A 24,997-nucleotide genomic window follows, 5' to 3' on the forward strand; every position below is an offset into this window, starting at 1 on the left:
TTCAATCCAGAACATTTTCAAGTCTAGTAAATTAAGGAATATATATGTAAATTAAGAAATATATATATACATATATATATATGTATATATATATATATCTCCTCTGTTTGTGTTTATTTACGTATTCAAAAATCTTATCTATAGGCCACACAAAAAACTATGTCAGTGCCATTATAGTGTTGAACTTAAGAACCCTTCATGAATCCAGACAGTTTGTGCTGTCATTAAACATACATGTATGCAACGAGGACACACAATCACTATGTGACAAAACTTTTCCTGGGAGACACAACACACACACACACACACACACACACACAACCCTATGATACCAGAGAGAAAGATCACATGTCTGTCCAAAATATAGATACAACAAAGTCAAAATTGGTGGACCAATGAATATGATTGGAGTTACCTAAATAAGCATACATGAGTTAAAGACTGCCATATCACTGAAGTCCACAACAGCATAGGCGGCAGCACACTACATAGCTTCCAGGCCACTCATCAGGTTAGAGAGTGTTTCCAAGTGATTCAGTTGTTGCTCTAAACTACTTCGGCATCCTTGACGGGTTTCTGCTTCTTTAAGGCAACTGGTCTGGTCTCAGACTCTGTGCAGCTTGACTTTTTCTAAAAGTATTCTTTGTAACTTATCTTTTCTGACAGTGAGTCTCAGAAACTCTTACTGTTCATAAAAATTGGCAATGAGGTGTCTAAGAAATCTGGTCAGTGTTGAGGACTTCTTGAAGCTACTTTGGGTTGTCTAAGGAGATACCTTCCACGATAAAATATTTCAATATCAGAGGAAAGAGCTATACAATGATGATAATTAGGAATCAATATAGACAGAACCAATATATTTTATGTGAAAAAATTATTAAACTCTGGATGTAATTTAATTTAATATGTTTCAAGAGGAAGCTTGGAGCTCAGTGTATAGACTGCATTCACTATAGCCAAACCTTCAGAGGTTACTGTCTCTGAAATCTCTCTCATTCCCTTGTTCTGAACTAGTTCTTCACAAGCTAAAATCATAATGAGGGATTTTTGACAAGCAACTAAGTATGACCCATTTTCTTATACATCTAATCAAAGTAATTTCTCTCATGCCTCACATAACTTATTTGTTAATGTTACAACAACTAACACTATTTATTGCCAAAAACACTGGTGCCTGTCTTCAAATACTTTCTAATAAAAAACCTTATTGCTAACCCAGAAAAAACCTAGACATTGCTAAATCCTTATTATTTTGATCTCTTTACTTTGACTTCAAGTACATCCATTTTTAATGCTTCTTCTTCTGTTTAGCTTAGAAGCACTAAGTGTTTTTCCCTAGCTGCTACAAAAAGCTACTTTTCCCCCACCTCCTTGATTATTAATTTGGGCAAATAAGTTGCTTATCAGAATACATAGCTTCTTATCTATAAAATAACAATAGCAGGATCCTATTTAAGTGAAAATATATATAAACAGAACTTGTTGGTTTTTAACATGTAGAAAAAAGTACAAGTAATAGCATGTTTATTTGAAATAAAGCATATAAATACTTGCGTTAGTGAACATCATGCTATGGGGAATCACACAGATTTATGTTTTTCCGGATTCTTATTGGTTGAGGAGAGACACCATGCTATGAAAAACAAGTTCTTTGTGGTATTTTTTCTCATAAAATCACTATGAATAAATAGAACTATAAATAAGTACATTCATTCACTTTGAAATTGTTTCCAAAGTAATTATTTACTTATCTCTTCATGACATTCCTAATTTGTGTTAAATGGAATTAGATATTTTAAAGAATTCTTTAAAAACATCCAAATAGAAAATCATTGTAGCTACCTTATATAATGAAGCATATATAATAGTTTGTAATTCTTTTATTCTTTCTTTCTTTGTGTGTGTGTGTGTGTGTGTGTGTGTGTGTGTGTGTGTGTGCATGCTTGCATGTGTGTGCAAGTTTTGGTGTGTATATGAATACACTATATAATGGTGCATTTGTATATATATCCACATGCATGTGGAGGCCCAGGATTGCTGTAAAAGATAACACCCTCCCCAGTTGTTCTACTTCAATGAGTTGAAGTCTCTTAATCAAACCCCAAGCTCAACAATATGGCTAGTCTACTTAGTCAGATTTGTTTTAGGTATAAAGAGCTTATGATTTCTGAGGCAGGAATTATGGGGAAGATACCACACCCACCTATCATTCATATAGTTAAGATACCACACCCACTTGGAATCCTATATGTGGTTCTGGACTCATCATAGCCCTCCTTATTTCTAGAAAAAGCATTAATCACTTCACCATGTCCTCAAGCCCTAGTAGTTTATATTTAATGAATTACTACATCTGTGCAGCTAAGCTCATAAAATGTTTAGAATCATTCTCAAATGTTCAGTTTACATCAATTAATGTAGGATTCATTAACTGATTCTCCAAGTCTTCTTAACTATCTAAGTGACTAGCATTGCCCATGCTTCTTGAAATACAATGGCAAACAATCAACTCTCTTTCTCATAGACAGCTTGGCATCTGCAAACAACTTTGAAATTTATTTATAGCCTGTCATCAAAACATGACAAGGATATTTTTGAAGCTAACTAGAAAATGATTTATATTAAAATTTATTTTATACCTGTTCTAGGTAAATTGCAAAATTATTTTCAAAATTCCTCACAATTCTGTTTACATTCATTCAAAAACAATTTTAAATCTTTAGAAATACATGCGAGTCTCAGCCAAAAATTGTGCCATCGTGCTTAAAGTATATAGGTACACTCAGGTAAAGTCCTTACATTTTGTATTAGAAAAAAGCATTAATATTCTTGCTTTTATTTACAAACTAGATTTTGATCACTACATTTAGATTCAGAGTTTGACATAAAAAATGGCCTCAGTTGTATCATCATCTTGGAAATATTGTTCTAATATTCACCTCTAGTATGTTATGTCTAATAAAACCTTTTCCTGGAATTAACATAAAAAGATAGAGTTTTAAGTATAAATTTGGGCCATAAATGGGTTCTCATGAATAAAACTGACAATCAAGCTAGGCAGGAGTCAAAATGAGTGAGTCAAATATTCATAGATGTATGTGTAGAAGTAGTAATGACAATCTTGTATAATTTTTGATTCTATTATTTCTGAGTTCTGCAATGCAAGCCTGAGAAATGCTTTGTATGAATTTAAGGCAGCTGTTTCTATGATGCATGTTCACAATCTATTTTTTTCACCATCTATTTTTTTTGTCCCCTAGATGTGTAACAATAACCCCTAATCTATGAAGCATATGTACATTTGAAATAAGTTTCCAAATATTATGATAAAAAAACAAGAAACAAGCTGTTATTTTACTTGTTATTGCATTGCTTATAGGGTTGCAAGCTTGGTGAAGGAATTTCAAAAGGCATTCATGATTTCTATTTATTTTTCTTAGTTCTAGCACACTGTGTGTTGAACATAACAAAACGCATTCTCCAAGGCTGAGGCATATGCCTTTCAAGCAAACATCTCTCAAATCAGCTTAAGATGTTACTGTGCAACCCAGTTTTTTTTTTCTCATCCATTTGCATTTCTTGCTGAGCTGCTCACCCGACCAGGTTATTAGAGTTGGCGGCTGCATGGTATAGATAGTGAACCTGGAGTATGTAGGTGTCCTCATCGAAATCACCTGGGGCTTCAAGTTCTGCTGTCCTCACCTTATCACATCTGGAACACAGATTTGCTCTGCTCGTCATATTTTGGCATCTGTGAATCACCGTCATGTTGTCATAGTCACAGTTACAAAGTAGCCGATGGGAAAGGAGCCAACTACTTGAGGCACTTGGAATGAAAAAAAAGTCTGATTTCAGCATTATTCATTGGAAATGCTATTTGTGAAAGCATTTACTTCAGTTTTTGAGAGGCTGGCAATAACTTTAATAGGCAATGCACAATCCTGCTCTTTAGAAGGAAGGTTCCTACATATTGAACAGGGAAGGAACCAGTAATTATTGAAAACCATGGGTAGAATGGACAGCTAGGAACCCAAAAGGGAGTAATTATACATCTTACACTTAGATTTTATCAATAGTAACTGCTAATTAAATGGACAATGGGTAAATATGTCAATATAGGTGATTTAGGATAATTATCTCAACCGCATTTGGTCTCTTATAATTTTACTTCATATTTGCTTATATAAGAATATGGATGTGCAGAAATATAAAATTCATTTGAGACTATATAAAAATAGGAACGTAAGGTCTGTCTGAGAATATTAAGGTAATCATTTTATAAAAATAAAAGACAGAAATTCAAAATAAAGTTAAACTCTACCATAGCTATGCAAATATACTAACAAAATTTTACATTATATTCTGTTTTTTTATACTTAGTAATTGCATATCAGAACATGTTAAATTATCAACTCTCACATGTGCCATTTCATATAGTCTTGAATTGAAAGAGTGACTTCTTTTTATAATCATCAAGGAACTATGGAAAGCCCACGGCCACACACTAAGGAGCTTCCTCGTCACTCTAGTGACTAACTTCATTTAGCTTACACTGTCTCAGCTCAAACCCTTTATTGAATGTATGAATCTCTTCACGAATATTTCACTTGTAATGTAATACAAGATTGCTGCTATCACTGAAGGGTTTGTATGAGATGATAACAATGCTAAAGAAAATAAAAAAACAAGCCATTCCTTTGCCAAGAATTATGAAGATATTTCCATAGCTTGGATTGTGTTACACATATGAAATATTTGTGAAATATTTCAGTAATTCAAAAGAATTTTCAAATACACTTGACCACAAGCATTTTAAACCAGCAGTACAAGGACAGGCAGCTCATTTTGTTTGGGAAATCCGCATTCAGTGAAGAACATCATTCTGACCTTTTAGAGAGGTGAAAGTAGTTTTCTGTACAAAAGAATGAAGTTTTAGGTTTTTATCTAAATGGCACTGTAACGCTTTTCTCCTAAACCTGTTTTGAAAAACCAACCAACCAACCACAACTTACACTTTTATAATTTAGAACTCCTACTTGTTTCGTTGACATTAATGCACTATTTTATTAGAGTTGATTCTCAAATTATTACCAGACAAATTTTTGATATTCAGGTTCCTGGAAGTGGCCCCAGATAAAAAAGATGTATGGGGTTTTAAAGTGTTTTACTAAAATACAATCATATTATGTAGCATGAATGCTTCTAACATGTCAAAAAATAATGTACCTCATGTAAAGTATTTTGAAAAGAAAGCTTCCCCCCTCCCCCTCTGTCATTCTTTCTGTCTTTGTCTCTGTCTCTGTTTCTCTCTCACACACACAGATCACGCACAAAACAGGAACGAACGTGTTTGGGCACACACACACACACACACACACACACACACATACTCACTCACTCACTCACTCACTCACACTCACACACCTCTACAAATGTTTACAAGATTAGGGTATTTCACAAGAAAATTTTCAGGATCCAAGATCAGGAATGAGAAACTACCTGTCTACTGTGGATTGGAGTCCAGTGTACTAGCAATGAACCATGTACAATCTTGTCAACATGTTTTCAAACCAGGCTCACTATTGGCAATTCAGACACCATCTATGGTTCTATCAGTGTGAGGAGACAAGCATAATAGAGTAGTCATCAAGGGGAATCTACCACTTAAGTGTAATCTAACTTAAGACTGGCATCTAATCTTCAGTGTACTAGCATGTAAAGCCAAATCTCAAACATAACACAATATATAACTGTTACTTAGAACTACCTACTACTAGAATCTTGTCCGTGCCAAATAATTTGCTGATGTAATTTATGAATATAGTAATTTTTATATTTTGACTGTTTCATAATTTTTTTTTTAGTTCAGGTGTAATTTTACTGGATCCTGGAGTAGTTTTCTATTTGTATTTAGCTAATGAAAATCCCATATAAGCAATTCAGGAATTCTTTTTCCCACTGTCAACAATATATCTTCATGATTTCAACCCATCAAATTTTCACAAATATCTCACCTTTTGGTCTTCATTAGCATTTCTTTTCCTTTTCAGTCTTTAAGTTTAGAACCCTTGAAGAAATCCCTTTACCAATTTTTGTTCTCTTTTCATAGACAGACTTACTTTTGTCCTGAAGCTAAACTGCAGTTTTACCTTTAGGTAGCTAAATTTGTAACTCAAAGTTTCTCAAGTTGAGTGACAGATATATGCTCCTTCCCTTCTCATTCATTGTCCAGTATGTCTGGAAATAATTTTGTTTTCCCTAACTGCGTACTTTTACTTATGAAACAGAAACAATAAATAAGAAACTTCCTACACTGCAGACATACACAGATGCCCCCTTCCAAGCATTAATAGCTCTGGGCTTGAGAAGCAAACCAACTAAATATGGTATCACTTTGCATAATGTGCTCTAGGCCTATCAATGCAGTAGGAGTATATGAAGTATAAGCAGTCTTCATACTTGCTTACTCTGCACTATAAATGCTTAGTCACCTTTCAAAGTATGCTTTTTCTTTTCATTCTCACATTTGGAAGTGTCTACATAATCTGAATTTTAGGAGTTGCATTTAATTGCTCTCTTCTCATGCTCTAACATCCCACCAATCACCAATCTTTGGTAGATCCTCCATCATTTATTCTGGCCTTATATCCACTGAGGCCACCATGGCTCACCCAACCCTTCACTCCCAACACCTCTTGCTTCATCTATACTGCAATGGCTTTTTTTTCCCTCTCCTCCCTCCGTTCATTCCCTTTGACATTTGCTGTTCATTCACTCAATTCTCCCCAAAAAAAATACTATAAAAGAAAACATTTGAAAACATCACTATTCCTACCATGCTTACTGTTAACCATTTGTTCTAAGAAAGTGGTCTCCAAGGTGAAGATTGTTTCCCAGGCCCGTCTTTCACATCTCACTTATAAGTGTCTCTGAATCAGCTTTCTCCTACAGCTTCCAAAATTCCTTTCCTTTATTAAGGCTTTGCTCTTATGTTCAACTCACACTGCAATGCCATGCTGCCAAGTTTTTCCAGACATACTGATTCTTTTCATATATATTTTATCCTAGAATAATTGTCACATATTCTGAGAAAATTCCATGACCATCCCAAATAAAATGGCTTCTGTCACCCTCTGGTGTTGTGGTGTTTTGATTTTTTTTCTTAACTCCTCCACGGTGCTTAGGACAGATTTGTTCTTTCTCTGTTGCCATTCTCGACATGACAAAATTCAGGGCCCATGATGTCTCTTCCTGTGCTTGGATGTCACTCATGTCTATTAGTTAAGCTAACGAAACCTTTCAGCAGTATACATAATTTGATATGATGCCCTAGCCATTAAAAAGACAGACACTGTAGCTTATTTCAGAGGGAATGATTGTAAATGTGAACAAAACTGATTTGGAAACATAGGCATAGATGAATATATGACAATGGTAAGGGCTGTTCTTTGTAGAACTTTGTTTGCATTTGACTCAAAATAACATGATTCCCCAAATCTCTTGTCTTGTAATCCTTTTATAGAAATAATATGTTGGAAAATACAGTACTTATTCCTATTTACAGTCTGAATATGTTATAAGCCACTTACTGGGACAGAGTGTTACTTTTGTGCCACCTGCAAGATTGTTCTGTAGCCTGCCTTTCTATCCAGTGTTCCTCTGTTATTCTATGTATAATTTGGGATAGCAATTTGCCTTTCATATTTTTCATGCTAACTTATCTTCTGATTATTTCTATGCAATTAAGTTATTGTGCCATTTCTTCTTTAGAAAATAAGATTACATTATATGTATCATTTGATAATTTTGTAGCTAAGATAAAAAAGTAGACTCACTTCAAATATTATAAAAACTGATACACATGAGAGGATAATGATGTGCCAATATTCTAACAGCTCCACAAATATAAACCCAGGTCTTCTTGATAAAATCTTTGTAACATAATGAGTATGATTTTTTTAACTTAAATTCATCCAGGAGGAGAAAAAAATGTTGCCTAACAAAGATCGGTATACTAAGTATTAAGATGTCTTTAGCGTCAGGCAATGTGACTCTCAGGTTGATATTTATAATATATTCGCTTTAGATGCATATAATACAATTGAATTTTAAAAGAAATTTACACTTTTGAAAAGACAAGTACTTTATATATTTTGCAACTTTTTAGAATTCTATAGGCTTTCACTGTCATTCTCTTTACACAATCAACCACATCTCAACCCTTCACTAACTTCAGCGATAAGTAACATTTCTGCTTTGGGGTATGCATGACAAAGTCTCTTTTTATCCTTTACGAGAATGCAAGACTTTAGATGAATACACTAACATGTCTCTACATATTAGAGTGGAGGAGGATGAAAACCAAGAAAATAAATTATTCTACCTGTGAGTTTCAGCAGTGTAATGGTCCATTTCTAGAAACAAGCAAAATAGACACTGCATGACATGCTCTGATTTTAGATAATCTTTTACATTTGGTGATGATTAACAATTCAAATAAATGGATATAAACAAAATTTAAGGCAAAATGATTTAAAAATTCTTTTAATAGTCCTTTCTAGCAAAAGGAGGACACTTGCTGTTTATAACTTTAAAAACCATGGTAATTTCCACAAAAGCTTTAAGATTTCTCAGATTCTGCTACAGTGGAATCACATAACATCCATGAACTACACAAATGAAAATTCATATTAAAAAAACAGAAGGCCAAACAGAAAGAAAGAGAAATGAAAATACAGACTTGAATATAAATATCTTTCTAGGTGACCAATTCAACTGTAAGAGCCATTGACTCATTTTCATGCTTCACATCAGCTGTCCTCTATCTAAATAGACATAGACATGGACATGGTTTTTGGTTCCCTAATTAAGTAAATCAGTGTGGACTTAGAGGGCAGAACTACATATCCATTTACATTTTGCTTTGTGATGAGTAATTTAGCCACTCCTGATTTATTTTCAAAAGGATTTTGCACCAAGGTTAGATAAAATGTACATTGATGGGTTTCTCTGTCTTCTTTGCTAAATCTAAATGTATAACTATTTTAATGTAATCAAAAAGATAAATGTCCTCATTGCTTTCTTGAGTAAGAATTTATGGTTGTAGCTACAAGTGTTCTAAATTACAACATCAGTTTTGTGAGTAATGGCATTTAAAACAAAGGAAACATGAGTACTCTCCTTCCTTACAACATACTCAATGGAATATCTTCAAACAATCACAATATATTCATGTTAATTTCCTGTATTACAAATTAGGAGAAATTTATGTCATCACCATCTGTCTATCATCTATCTATCTATCTATCTATCTATCTATCTATCTATCTATCTAATTATCTATCTACATAACTATCCTCTTTCTCTCTTTCTCTATATATTAACATATATGATATTAAATATACTATATTGTATATAATCAAAGCTGGCTTGCCACATATCTAAATATAATCACTGTGTTGTTCCAGCTATTGAGAAAGTGATGGACTTTAGAATTCTAATACTTGAGAAATTGGAGCATAAGCTCACATCTTTCTATCTTTTGATTTTATTCTACTTCATTTTATTATAACTCCTCAATTGGCAAATGGTTCATTAGTTTTTCAGGCCAAAAGTTGGAGATATACTCAAAAATATATTCTGTAAACCTCTGTTCTTAGACAGTCAAAGTATATATCAACTATGCTCTGTAATCCCTTTGAACGCTCCTGGTTTATATGTAATTATCATAGTAGCACTTAAGAAGCCTACCATTGCAATTACTGTCTTGTGCAAATATGCCTAAGCAGACCTGTTTTTTTTTTTCATGGTTTCCATTCTTATTTCTCTTATATCTTTGAAAATCACGAGTTTGCTCTAAAATGATACTCTCTGTTTTCAGTCTAAAATATTTGGAACACCTTGACACACTATAATTACCACGACCTACAACTTTGAATTCCTGCCTCTCTGCAAGGACTTCTACAATTTTGTCCAGAAATGTCTATTTGGCAGTAATCTAGACTATGATGTTTCCCTGTGTGCTTGTCCTTCTCCCATTTATCTGCCACTGGCTGATTAAAATTGAAATAATATAAAAAAAATCAGCAACAAGAACAACAAAAACAATAGTATTTTTCAACCCCAAACATTAAAAATGGTTATTTACCTTACACAACCAAAAATGTATGTGTAGCCACACCCATTACAATATGTTGGTACCTCAACCAGAGAGCCAAACATTGAGAAGGAATAGTGTATCAATTAGGGGCTCCAGTGTCCATGTGTAGCACTCTTGCTGTATAATTCATCACTACAGGTTGTTCATCTGGAGCCTCAACCTTTGAATAACTCACACTAAAATGTCCCCAGATGATGTTTCACTGATCTTGTTGCCAAGGAGGTAAAAAGGCCTTTTAATTTCCTAGCTTCTATGTCTGTTCTATTCTCTCATCACCTATTCCTTGTCTACCCTTCTCGTGCCTGGGTCATCATCATACATTTAGGCAAAATACTAAATGCAAGCAGCTGTAAAATTTAGCTAAGAATTAGCTAATGAAGGTGAATGTGTTGCTGATGAGAGAGTAGTTGTCCAGAAGCAGGAAAATATCAGCAAAGGCTTGTGCGGAAAAGATGCTATAATATGCTTTGCTTGGTGCCTACGATTTATGCTATGGTCTAACTGTGTATCCAGTATAAATTTATTGCTTGCTGGTCTAATTGTATTTGAGTATGTTTAGAGTTACAACTCCTGAGTTGTTCCTATGATACGTGTTTAGGGATTAAATGTAAATAAGTTATCCCCAACAGGTAGTTAAGTAAATGGACTGCAATGCTCAAACAGACCAATCCTGGATCACTTCCTGTTGACATCCCGTGTCCTTATTGCTTTTGTTATATCTCAAAAGTCTCCTGGTTTGGAGAGTTAAGTTTATATTTTCTCTGTCAACACTGAAACAAACATGAGATCGCAACTTGTCTCCAGTGCTTGAAGAAGAAAATTGAATACATGATCACGAGTACATTGTATATGAGTCCAACTGAGAGTTCAATTGTAGAGGGAAGAGACATTTGAAATCCTGATAGAGTTGTTTCAGGTCTTATATTCAGGTCCCTGATCCATTTTGAAATGATTTTGGGGAATGGACAAAAGCAAAGAGAAGATAGGAAAGAAGAGGGAGAAAGTGAGGGAGAGAGGGCCCACATGTTTTCTTCATGTGTGGAGAATATGTGAAACAAGATAGAAGAGGAACCGAATGTTCAAAGCACATGATGGACATGTGTGATAATATCTTTGTGGAAACTTTCATTTATGAGATGAATGCATGCTAATGAAAGTGGTGTTAAATAGAACAGGAAGCTTTTACCCTTTTATTTACTTAATGGTGAATGTGACTGAAATAGGAAGGCTAAATTCAGGAAGAGAAGAAAGGCCAGTGTCTCTACACAATTTGAGTACTATTAGATTGTAGAACTCATGATGTTCTGACTCCTGAACAACAAATCTGGGAATCCTGGCAAACGTTTTCACATCCATTTTATGAATGCAAGGGTAGGATTGTGGCTATTTATATATGCTTTTATAATTTTTAAATTAAATTTATTTTATTTATTCACTTCAGATCCTACTCACTGACTCCTTCCCTGTCACCCCTCCCAAAACCCTTCCCCCAACTCCTTGCCTTCTCCTCTGAGCAGGTGGAGGATCCCTGGGTATACCCCCATCCTAGGCACTTCCTCTCCCACTGAGGTCAGAAAAGGCAGCCTTCTTAGAAGATATTCCTTGAGCTTGTAGCTGATTTTGGGAGGGCCTGGGTTCCAGCTGTTCAGGATCCACATGAAGGTCAAGCTGCATATGAGCTGGGAGGTCTAGGTCCAGCCCATACATGTTCTTAGGTTGGTGGTTCAGACTTTGAGATCCCCAAGAGTCCAGGTTACTTGATTCTGTTGGTCTTCCTGTGGAGTTCTTATCTCCTTCGAGGCCCACAATGGGTGACTTTAGCTGTGACTCACTACATTGGGTATATGGAACCTGAAGAGGCTACCTCTTATAGTCTAATAGGAACCCCAGTGGAGTGATGGGTACACCAACCCATCCACAAAATTTCAACCCAAAATTTATCTGCAAGAAATGCAGGCACAGAGTATAGGGCAGAGATTGAGGCAATGGCCAACCAATAACTGTCCCAAATTGAGACCCAACCCATGGACAAGCATCAGTCTCTAACACTGTTAATTATACTCTTTTAGTTTTTACAGAGACAGGAGCATGTTGTCCTCTGACACGCTCCACCCAGCAGCTGACTCAGACAGATACAGACACACACAGCCAAAAAGTGGTGGAGCTTTTGAACTCTTATGGAAGAATACATGCTTCCTTTTAAGAGAAAGCAATATACTGATATCTATGGGGAGATTAAAACTGGTATACCCACATGGAGGAGGAGAAAACTTAGAAAACCTCTTAGCTTGCAGAAGTGACAATCATCATTGCAGATAGTAGAAAGTTGACAGTAACAGGATAACAGATGCAGCTAAATTGTTGTTTATCAATTTCTTAAGCAAATTCATGTCCAGGAATTATCAGTGTTAAACCTGGAATTGTCATACTGTATTCTTCTGATTGTTTATATTCATATCAGAGCAGACAGGTAAAGAAGTTATCTCTACAGACAGGCAAACATTCACATTTATTGTTTTTTTTTTTTTGACTATTAGCCAGTATTAACCCAAGGTGCTTCAGCGAAAGCATAGACTGAGGATAGCCCAGGACAAGCTCATGACCCTGCTCAGAAGCCCTTGGAAGGAAAGCACTGTCCAGCTATAAGAGTCAAGGGTCCATGGAGAGGAGATCTGCCAGACAGCCTTGCCAGCTCCACTCTGCACCCCTCCCTTTCTCTATCTTATTAGCCAGTCAATCTAGGGTGAGATTGAGAAGCAATTTTGTTGCCCTGACAATTTAACACTCAAGTGAGCTCAGATGAGTTTCCCACCGGAACTTCCTCTGTTTACAAATTAGTATCTAAAAGCCATCAATCTTCTAAGGATTTCGATTTTATTCTCACGATAATAACAAAAAACTTTATATGCGCCCATACATAATATATAAAATAACAACTCAAACTTGATGAAGCATCCATGCCGAAAATCACGATGAACATAGGGGAAAACATGCGCATGTGCAACTTTGCACGGACAAACAAGTAATGCCCCTGGAGGAATTGCAGTTCATAATCTCTCCACTTTGAGATGACATTTCACATGCTATGGAAAATAAAGTGCCATTAAAAGAGGTTCCGCGGCCACTTTTTTTTCCTGTTCCCAGGAAGTCACTTCCTTGCCTCAGATAAGGATTAAGTGCCATATTGATCCAGTGCAGTTTGTTCCACGTACTTGATTTGCTGAGTATAACATATGCTTCGGCCTATTGTATCTCAGTGATAATCGTGAAGCTTCATAAGTAAAAATCTCTCAACCATTAATGAAGTTCAGTGACGCTGAGAACTTATATGAGAAATTTAAATAACTAATGAAATGCTTAACAGAGTGCATTTTATGTTAATTATGTCTTTCTGGTGATGTTTTATTTTTATATTGATAAGAGTCAAATTATCCACTGCACCTAAGCCTTTAACTTTCTTGTGAAGATGTTAATTCTCGTGCTTCTCATTATACTCTGTGAGTGGAATATGTTCCAGTCTATACCCATGACCTAAATAATATGCACAGTAATTTCTGGTTTTGCTCTCAAACATGAAACTCATTAGCTTTTGTGGTTTTGGTGCACATGCACTGAACAGAAAAGCATTTAATTATTACAACCAAAGAGGTTATTTTCATTTTGCAGAGAAAAGAAAGTAAATGAGATTAGAAAAAGTTTCTTTTTTTTTTTTTGCAAAGTTGCCCTCCAATGCTGCCAAGTATAAAAATAACTTTTTTATGTTACTTACTGACTACCAAATAAATAATATGTTTTATTTTAACAGGTGAATTGCTACCAGAAGCCAGTTTTCCTTTAAAACGTAAGTGCCTTTTAAGAAACATTGTATAATAGCATCATAATTTCTGATTTATAGTCTAGAAGACCATATTAATTTTAAAGCCCCATGGCTGACAGCTGTGTTGTTCAGAGGCAAGGATATACGGCATTAATTATCTTAAGTTCCAGATTATAGTGCATGATGCTGACATTATATAACAAGGACAGACAGGCACATTTTCTATCTTCATGAGAAATATTAATTAACTTGGCGCGTTTCAGAAAGAAATACCTCTTGAAATACAAAAGGATACGGCTCAGTTTGATCACATTTGTTTCAGTTCTGATTGGATTTATATAATTTTCATGGAAATTATTGGTAACTTGAGTCATGTCCATGTTTATTCATTATTTTTTCTTTATTGTATGGTTGAGTTTTAGCCATTTTGAACGCTAAATATGGTTGTGTACTCAAGTTATTGCTGAACCAAGACTATATTTTCTTTACTTGAATATATATGCATATATATATAATGTTAAATTTAGTAATAGATTGCTTATATCAGACCCAACTTAAGTCATAAAACAGTTTCATTTGAGTCAGTTTATTTCTAAGATCTCTAGAGATTAACAAGTAAATAGGACATTTATATTGAAGATGCTCTATTATGCTTTATTATGTACAGTGTAATGACCAGACCATGGGGTTATTTCTCACCCTGCTCCTTCCTATAAGCAATTAAAACATTACAGAAGTATTAACATATGTAGCCTAAGAATAAAGCCGGTTTCTTTCAAACATTGTGTTCAATGCCGTCAACAGGCTGGTGAAGAAATTTCAAGCTCAACATGTCTTTCTTTTGATCATAATTATAACACTGTAGTTTGTTGGTGAAGCATGGTTCTCATTTCTGTCTTACATTTATACATTTTTATGCAAAAGCCTCTTCTTTGCAATATTTGAGCCCTATTTCATTATCATGGCAAATTTTTCTGCATTTGATTTTGTTAAGAGATAAGATCAGCAAACTGATATACTGTGGCTCAACCTCTGCCTAATAATTTTGTATTTATGTGGTGATATTTTGAACACTAGGCAATGTCAGTATATCAGCCTGGTTTTCAGCATAGTAACTGTCATGTCAAGTTTTAAATGTGCTTAGCAAACAAATGCATTTTATCTGTGCTTTACAACTTCAAAACACTCCTCTCTGTTGCTTTAAAAGCCCTGAACTACTTTGATCTGAGCACATAAAACTGTTGAGTAACTGACCAATAATTTACACGTAAATGAACAGTCACAACATTTCCACACTTGGTGGACATTAGATGCACTAGAAATATAGGGAATTTTTCTTGCATGAGTTTAGTGTTAAATGTTGTGAGTATACGGTCAGGAGTTGAGGCCAGTGTTCCAAGTATATTGTGCAACAAAAGTAAAGCTGGCAGAAATTTCCATGCTGCATGCAGATTTAATGATTTTGTGCTTAACTATTAAGCTGTAGACCTTGCTGCCATGTTTCATAGCTCTGAAACCTTGAGCAAGTTCCCTAGGATCTTTGAGATATTTTAAGCAGTTGTCAGACTAGGTATAACAGAATCTATTTTCCAAGATGACTTTAAAGATGTTGAAAATGACATTTCTATTGTTTCTTTCTATATTCAATGAGAAAAGCTTTTCTTCTGTGTGGCCAATATCAGACAGAGCTCTTAATGACTCATATGATTAATGTTTATATTTATAGAATGTTCCTTTACTTTCTGTTATGTAGATCAGCTTTTTCTTGAGTGTGCTTACTTTTAATAGGATACTAAAATTTCAAAACAAGGCATAGTATAATGATCCATTCTATACAGTGTAGTTATGTTCTGTTTCTGATGTCTATATGCAGAGTGAATAGGCTTACAGTCATTTTGTGAATACTTCCAACTCTCAATGTCGTAACTATTTATTACATTGTTGAGATAGGCAGAATCAAAATTAACAACATGTCTTTCCATAGAAATATGTATTTTATGTAGCTGTACTTCCAGGATCAGGTAGAGTTAATCCATTTGTCACATGTTTATTTTGGTAACTATCATATAAAATTATTGAAACACTTAGAAATGATCATGTACTCACTCTGGACACCATTTTTCCTGCTCTTATCCATCAGTGTTTCTACTTACGCTATCCTGAAGGCTAATGTTCTATGTAACATACTGAATCTTGGAACCAGCCTCAGAATTGCATCTATTTTTTAATTGAAGTAGCTTTTCCTCAAATTCATCTGAGTGATATAATAGTGGAATAGCTGAAAATGGCTTTAAAACTCTTTTTTTGTACTTTATTTACATGTTGTTAGCGTTTATCGTGACATCTTAAACGCAAGATGTCATGGTGAATTCTTTGGCTCTTTCCAACACTATCAACTCTGAAGGCAGAGTTGCTTCATTTCCACAGTTTATGTCAAACTTCTATATACATATTGTTTTCTACGTTCATAATATACATTCCCACCACTCTTCTACATAAAAAAGTCAATCATATATACATTGATATCTTGTCTTCTAATCCTATTGTATCTTTTAACTCTCCTGTCTGACATTTTCTAGTTCATTTTTACCTTCCTAATTCCCAACAAAACTTTAAGAAGAATCTGCATCTTAATACTGTTAGGCTCGTCATTGTTTTCACCTATTAACCAAAATTCTTCTACATGGGAAGAAATTGTTGCTATGTTTTTCATCAGAAAACTGGAATACTGAGAAAGAGGTTGCTTGGCCAAAGTCAGAAGGGCAAACCTGGGGTTAATTATGGGCATCTGACACTTGATCTAGTATGAAGATGCCAATAGCATTCTGTCAGCTAAGAGGAAATTAGTATGTCATTTCCCTTCTATGGATTTATTCATGCATATGGAAAAATGAGAGAGGAAAATAACAAAATATGGTAATGATTCAATATGCCAGACTCCCACAAGGCTGCTTGCCAGGATAAACTCAGCATTGACAGGGAGCTTGATTTTTTTTTTAAAGCAAAACTGAAAATTGTTTACAAATTGTGAGATATTCAATGTAAAAATAGACTTCTGCTTGATTAATTCTTTGTCTACATGGCCCTTACCAAGTACCTAAGAAAATGGAAACTTTGTGTGTCTCACTTACTGGATGTAGATATTTAATTCTCGTGACTAAGAAAAAAATGTATCCCCTAGAAAGCATTCTAATTGACACGGAAAAGTCTTCTTAAGTGCTTTCAGAATGAAGAGTTGAACAGTATTGATATTTGTTCATTTTTATCCTGAAGCTTTAGTGTTGATCTATTTTCTGTTATTATTGAAATTGTGTTACTGAAAACAGCTGTCAGAACATTGTTCATTCTGTTTTAGTCTGACCATCAATATTAATAGGTCTAATGCTCTGTCTCATTCTTCTTGATCTAAACTTACTAATTATATCCATCATAAGACCTTTTATCTACAAAATAAGTAGATGGTTTGTTTTGGTTTTTATTTATTTGATTGTTTTAACAGTACTGTTAATTCCTGTATTGATAAAAATCACAGTTAGATCAAAATGATCAGAAGCACAGGATTATCCTTGTAGTGACAGCCACATAATAAATTTAGCTAAATTTATAAGTTTAAAGTTGGGTACAAAATTCATTATGAAGACTGTTACTATAAGAGAAGTCCCTTTACCTTAAGTTAATATTTCACAATCCATCTTATTTTTTCATCAGGCAAATTTGCCTAGATGTTTGAAAAACCCAGAAAATTCTTAAGTTAACATTTAGATTGTCCTCTCTCACATGCAATCTTCAAAACCATGAGCATATGTTATTAGTTTTTATTTTATATGCAAAGATTCTTCTCCATGTCCTGCTGATTTTTAAATCTCTCCAAATCAGCAACCAAACAGAAAATGTAACAGAACACTATACTTATTTGCCCTGGGTCATGTTAGTTCCTCTCAATTTCTCTCATATACTCCCAACCTGAATATTTTGTTCTCTCTGAACAAACAAACAAACAAACAAACAAAAATAAAAACCTCTAGGAGTCCAGTTTGTGCTTGTCAGTTAGTCGTGGGTATGGGTCTTTCCCTGGAGTGTGATAGATTTAGATGTATAATAAGTAAATATTTTCCCCCACTAAGTAGCAATGAAATGTCATTCACTCTTTAACTAGGTATGGGACTTCCAACCAACCTCCACTCTTTTATAGGGAATTTTTTCTAACTTGAGCTTGAAGAGTTCTTATACTTGCTGTCTCTCTGAGATCATATGTGTATCGGCCCTGTTGAGTCTGGAAAGGATGTTTCCTTGAAGTCATTTACCACCTGTGGTTCTCATAATCTTTCTGTGTCCTTTTCTACAGAGATTCCAAAACCTTGAATAGAAAGGTATTCAGTAGATAATCAGTTTAGGGATGAGCATTTCAAAGTTTGCTATTCTCTATCTAGTGGCTGAGTAGGTAAGAGAGAGAAGAGAGAGATAGAGAGATAGAGTGTTATGTGTGTATATGTTTTGTGTGTGAGTGTACTGTGTGTATGCTCATTAACAGAAGCAGCATCTTGAAGAACATTGAATGATGCACTGAACTATGGGTAAAGAAATATCACTAGGAGAGATTTTTTCATTCATGTATCCAACATAAAATAAAAAAAACAAGTAGGCTTCAGTTTTAACAGTAAAATGTTTATTATAGACACAACACCATGAATGCTAGGAAGGAAAATGGCAATTCCTTACAATCCATTTGTAACACTCTTTGAGATGACCATCAACGCTATTTCTCTGTGATTTACTAAACTCTTTATGATGTTTTCTCTTTGCTTAGAAAGAGTATTATAACTTAGCAGTTACACTCAAATTCTTTTTCTTTTAAATTGACCATTGTCCATCTTCCTTGCTATCATAGAAACCACAGTACTTCCTAGACCTTTGTCTTCTTGCAGACTGATGAGTAAGAAGACCTAACAGGAGATCAGTAGCAGAAGAGAGACCAGTTATTTATATTCACGACTCTCTCTCCACTGGTGTGCTCTCATTCCTCAAGAAATAAATCACCTAAACAACCACCTTTTGTATTCATTCAATCACTGCCCTTCCTGTGCGTCTGCTGGTCTCACAAGTAGCAGTTCTTCTGAACTCCTAAAGCATGTGCATACCCTGCATTCACCTCTAGTAATGACTCCTTACTAGACCTATCTTACAGTTATCCTTGTCTGTGGGAGGTGCTATTTGTTTCCACTTGAGAAATTGTATTTGTCTGACTGTCCTTTACCTGAAGTACATCAAAATGTGGGCATTTAGGAAGCCAGCATTTTTATTTAAATATTTAAATATGCCTAATAAAATATTTTAGGATAAATATTTTGAAATATTTAAATATAAATAATAAGATTTATTTATATGTTTCATATTCCATGTGTGTGTCCATGTGTATGTCTATGTACACACCCCCTGTGCATTTGTGTACACACACACACACACACACAGATAAGACAGATACAGAAACAGAAAGACAAAGAGACAGAAAGACAGAGAGAAAGAGTAATAGTATGATGTCAATTTTATACAATATTGTTCTAGGAGGTTAGATGTCTATTTAATACCTGTAACATCAGGTTAACACTGAATAATTTATGATGTTGCAGAACTCTATGTTTCACATTATTGGATTAGAAACATTTTGATATATATGGTAACATGGATTTATTGCTTATTTTATATTTTGCCTTACAATATGGATTCAACTTCCTTGCATGTGGTTCAGTATAGTGTTATCATATTCTACATTTAATGCTACACATGCACCAGAGCTGAACAATTACCTTGTTTTCTATTTTTCTCTATTAGTGGTAATGCCATAATGAGCACCTTTGTAGATATTCATACCCTCTATTATTCTCTTTGGATGAATTCCAAGAAGTGAACTAATAGAATTAGTTTCTAAATGATATTGTATTATTTGTGCTGCAGGCTTTGTTTTCTTCTCTTTTCTTCCTTTCTTCCTTTCTTTCTTTCTTTTTTCCTTTCTTTCTTTCTTTCTTTTTCTTTCTTTTCTTTTCATTTCATTTTTTTCCTTTCTTCTTTTTTTTTTGAGAGATAAAGAGTCTCCACATATAGCCTAGGACTCTGTGATGTGATCCTAAGGGATCAGGATGCCCTTAATTTCATAGAGATCCACCTTTTTTTCCATAGAGATTGCCTCTCTTATGCTGGAACTATCAATGTTAGCCACAATACCAGTAAAGCTATAAATTTATAAAACCAGAAATACCCGCTATTATGTTTGATAGGGTCATGTTCACATCTATCAAGTAAATCAGTAGTCTCTTAGAAGATCATTGGTTGAGAGAAAGACTCTGCATCTTCAGAATCTAAGGTATTCTTAATATGTGTACTGTATATTTATCAGGTCATTGACAAAGTTTTCTTAGTTAACAAACTAGGAGATCCTTTGTGCATAGAGAGCAAGGTTTATTTAGATGATCTCAGAAAAACCCCATTACTATGATTTGAATCTTGATCCCTTATACCTTAGAATGGTAATTCTTTTCAGGAAGCAAAGTCAATTTCAATTGTCCTCCTACTCTTTCTTTTGTCCAGCTATGGAGTAAGAAAAACAGATTCTTTTTTAAACCTCCAAGATCAGAAGCTCCATATTTTTTTAATCCCCTTCTTGCACTCTCCTTGGTATCTGTGTCTTGCCATGTTTTACACCCTAGATGCCAAGATCTTTTATGGATATTGCTTATCAGGGACATATAGCAAAGAGATATGAAGAAGAGACCTCATACATAACATCAGAATAGCTTGGGTAATCCAGTATACACTGGAACATCCAGAGACAGTTCTAAACACATCTATATCTTCATACTTTATTCTCAAAGACTGGAGTGAATGAAATCAATAGAAAATAAAGTCAAAGATTTAAGGTTTTACTCTCTTTCTGTCAAATGGAAATATAAACTTCATATAATTCCAACATTCCATTCATAAGTGAAATAATAACCTAAGAGAAACTAACATTGCCAGCATAGTCATAATTGTGTGTATACATCTTTACAAACTGTACAGAAAAAAAAACAGATTTATAGAATGAAAATCCAGACTGATTTATAAATATTGTAGAACTGTTATAGCTAGTGGAAATTTGTGTTTGGAGGTAACATCCTTTACAAGAGAAACGTCAACTTTTCATATGCATCAGTTTTTAAAAATATGTCTCTTATCCCTTTTACCTCTAAGTAACCAAAAGAAAATTAATTGCCTTCTGGAATAAAATAATCCAACCAAACAAAATTCATTAAACACAACCTCTCTATAATTTTTCAGAGTTGAAATTTTTCTACTGAAATTTTTCCAGTAACTAAAACACTTTAGATCTATGTTGAAGGACTTAGACTTTTTCATTAGAATATTTAAAAGCAAGTGTGTCTATGAGATTAATTGTATAATTACCTTCAAAATTGTTAATGTCAGGGTCAAGCATAGGCATATGTACTCTTTTTACATTGGTACTAAGGACTTCAATTTAGGCCTTCCAGGGAGCTGAATAACTGCTCATATCCATTCAGCTTCAAATACATACTTTTTTTTAAATTTTTATTGGATATTTTATTTACAGTTCAGATGTTGCACTTCAAAACAGAACATTGTTTCTCTCCTAAATCCAGTGTGACTTTAGAGTGGACCGACTAGTGTTGAAGCATGGTGCATTGTGGGGTGTTCATTCAGTGTGTTCCACTTTGGATTGAGCTTCTGGTGCCCTTCTCATTAACATCCATGAAATGAAGAATCAGAGAGGTTTTATTACTAAATTCCAGTCAAATTCATTGGGAATAATTATTGTCATAAAACAAGAAAGAACAAAATAAAATTTGCATAGAACTAATTCAGAAGTTTGTGGTTGTTGGCACAAGATGATTTTTCAAGTCCAAAATTTCAAGAAAGCATTTAGGAATTAATTATCAAATAGCTTGTCATCAGACCATCCACATAGAAGTAAATATATTCTAGGGAATACTGGCCTTTATAATTAGAGTTAGTCCAACACAATTTAAAGCTTCATGAACAACGTTAAACTCAACTATAGACTAATTATCATATATTTATTTGTTTTGACACGCTGGAGATTGTTTCAATTCATCTATCCAAAAAAATGCACATTCTTAATTGTATTATCTCTTCTTCAGAAGGATTCACATATGAAAGAGAGATTTCATTAGGCTCTGACCTTTGACACACACAACTAAATAAGATACTTATTAGTAAAATGTGCTGGGAGTGCCTTTAGGGAGAAACAATGAATATTTATTTAAAAACTGGCTTTTGGCCAACTGTCTGTAGCCTAAAGTAGTAAAATTACACCCGAAAGCATTTCAATTTTCACATATTTACGATTTTCCCTGCACATTCGTGAAGGGAAGACGTGTCTATGTTACATTCTCTGCACCCTATTTTTGAAAGGCTCATTTGCCATTGGGATGTATCGTCCACGTTTCTGTTCAGTCATAAAACATTAAATAGGTATGAATTCTGATTAACTATCGCAAGATAACTAGCTGAAATGCAGAGGAGAGCAAGCTAATTTTCTTAGTTTCCCAAATTTTCAGCAAGCCGCTTTTAAGTAATAGTGAAGAGGCAGTTCAAAGAAAATAACATTTATTGCTGAGGCTTGTCTTTGAAACAGAGTGTTGAAAGCCAGCAAAAAAAAAAAAAAAATATTTAAAATGAACATTCTCCATTCTCTGTATTGTCATTATGTTTTCCTATGTAGAATGTGTTTGCCACACCTCTGAGTAAAATGACTCTAACTGAATGAACAGGTAAGTTGAATTATTCATGTAGAATCCCAACCTCCCATAGAGAATCAGAGCCCTACCATTTCCTTGAACAGAATGTTAGGCATGCAACAATGCAGCAGAATCCCAATTCTATACATTTTCGCATGCCACCTGACTATCCTGTGATACCTGCAGGGGTCATATCTCCCCCTTATTTATACATAACAAAGGATGGCACATTCCAGATTACATTTTCACTATGTTCACTGCTCCACTAATATTTTATCATTTACTTAGTTCTTATGTGGAAAACACTTCCTTATTTAAATGCTTATGTCATCGTTTATATCCGAAACTGAGTGCTGACTGGTAGAGTCAGGTGGATCTCTGAGGCAAAATGGTCAGCCAGCCTAGAAGAATTGATGATCTCTGGGTATACTGAAAGACACTGGCTCAAACTGAAGTGTATTGGAGAGAGAGATTTGAGATCAACTTCTGGGATCTATTTAAACTCACGTGCACACTCACTCAGCTGCAAACATAATGTGCACTCACTCATGGGAATGATCATACATACTAGAGAAAATGCCAGGCATAACTTGTCATACACAAAAATTGTCACATATAACTTAAAACTTCATAAATTTTCCTAATTGATATTAAGCTTACCAGTATAAGATGAAATATGCTTCTTCATTGAAACTTACAGATCTATTTATAGTGTCCTTTATGAGATTTAGTTAATTGGTTTTGGTATTATATTTATTTTGAAAAAATCTTTTCTTATAATATAATGACCGTGATCAAAACTCTTGACCACTAGCTTTCATTTTAATTTCAAACACTCAATAAAAGTTGTTTGAATAGAAAAATATATTTCTGCAAAAAAAATTTCTATAACATAACTTATAAGCCAATTATACTTTAGCAAAGTAGATAAACATTTTTGAAAGGCCAGTTATGGGATATGCATAAAATAAATAAAGTAAGAATAGATGTTGTTAAGAAGCTTCAGAAAACGGAAATCACAAATAGGTGATTGTCAATTGAGGAAAAAAAGACAGAGCTAAAATATCTTCATGGGGCATTGGGCACCGTTTGATGAAAGTGAAAAAATTCTAGCCAGGGCACACAAGAGGATGCCTAATCCCAGAAGGGCTTGCCTGACAAGTAGAAAGTCAGATTGAGAGAAAACCATCAACCAATATAGATTGACTGTCTACTGTGCTGGGTGCAGTGAGAAGGAGAGGAGAGATAAATTTTTTAAGATTAGAGAGGACAGCCATAACGCTTCGGGAATATAAAATTGATGGAGAAAGGCAAGATAGAAGAAAACCCAACAAGGCTTGTGAAGCATATAGCACTGGAAAGTCGGTGTTGAGAGAGTTGGATAATAGAATTCCCAGGAAGCCAGAGGCTTGCGAGCAGTACATTACATGAGATAACGGCCATGAAAATGCTTTGTAAACTGCAAGGTGCTGTAGAGCAGGGAGATACAATCATTATGTGGTTCACTTTCTAAAGAAGTCTATGACTTTTTTTTCTCTCAAGCTCTTTAGAAATGATTTATGAGTTACCCTGGGAGAAAGAGGTTATAGGTCTCACTCATAGTTGGACAATATCAGGTTAAGCTGATCTGAGATAACAGGATGCAGATATTGTTAGAAAGAATTTACATATATGTGGTTGGCTAGTCACCAAACTCAGTACCTAATCCTACACTGGCCAATAATAATAGCTTTTATGCAAGTTATAACAAATCAATGGAACAATTACATGACATTTTTTCAAAAATAACTAAGCAGTGAAGAACAAACATAAATTGTTTCCATATTTATCTACCAAACATAGTTGTAGAACATTAAAATTAAGATGCCATGAAGTTCATCATTGCGAAGTATCACAAAGATACATTTCATTACTATTATATGATTATATAAAAGTTCTAGTATGCACGCTGTACTCTGATATTCATGGGACTTATGTAAAGTCCTGATTATATCTGCCCAGTGAATATCAGTTTATACTGTCATTTGCCAGAATGAGGCCATGTGCATCGGAACACCTGCTTGCTTTTCCTGCTTGACATGTCTAACACATAGCTTTCAGTGTCATATTTGATAATCACAGGTTCTTTTCTATAAACATTCCCATTAGTTTGGTGAGAACATAGAGATTTCTCCAACTTTTAACCAACTGTGTGGTTCTGAAGCCCTCCTGCAAAGTAGAGGTGGTTGGAAAACAATTGGAGAATAGTCA

General features: G+C 34.4%; 1 long non-coding RNA gene across 1 annotated transcript in view; it reads right to left on the bottom strand.

Moving 5' to 3' along the window:
- Positions 1-13,017: 13,017 nt before the first annotated feature.
- LOC114612655 overlaps positions 13,018-24,997 on the bottom strand; it is a 44,605-nt gene continuing 32,625 nt past the window's right edge. Inside the window, exon 6 of the long non-coding RNA XR_003710066.1 lies at positions 13,018-13,242. This is a non-coding gene — a long non-coding RNA (uncharacterized LOC114612655). The remainder of the gene's footprint in view (positions 13,243-24,997) is intronic.

This window comes from Grammomys surdaster, unplaced genomic scaffold (assembly GCF_004785775.1).
Source record: "Grammomys surdaster isolate TR1022 unplaced genomic scaffold, NIH_TR_1.0 126178, whole genome shotgun sequence".
Lineage (NCBI taxonomy): Eukaryota > Metazoa > Chordata > Mammalia > Rodentia > Muridae > Grammomys > Grammomys surdaster.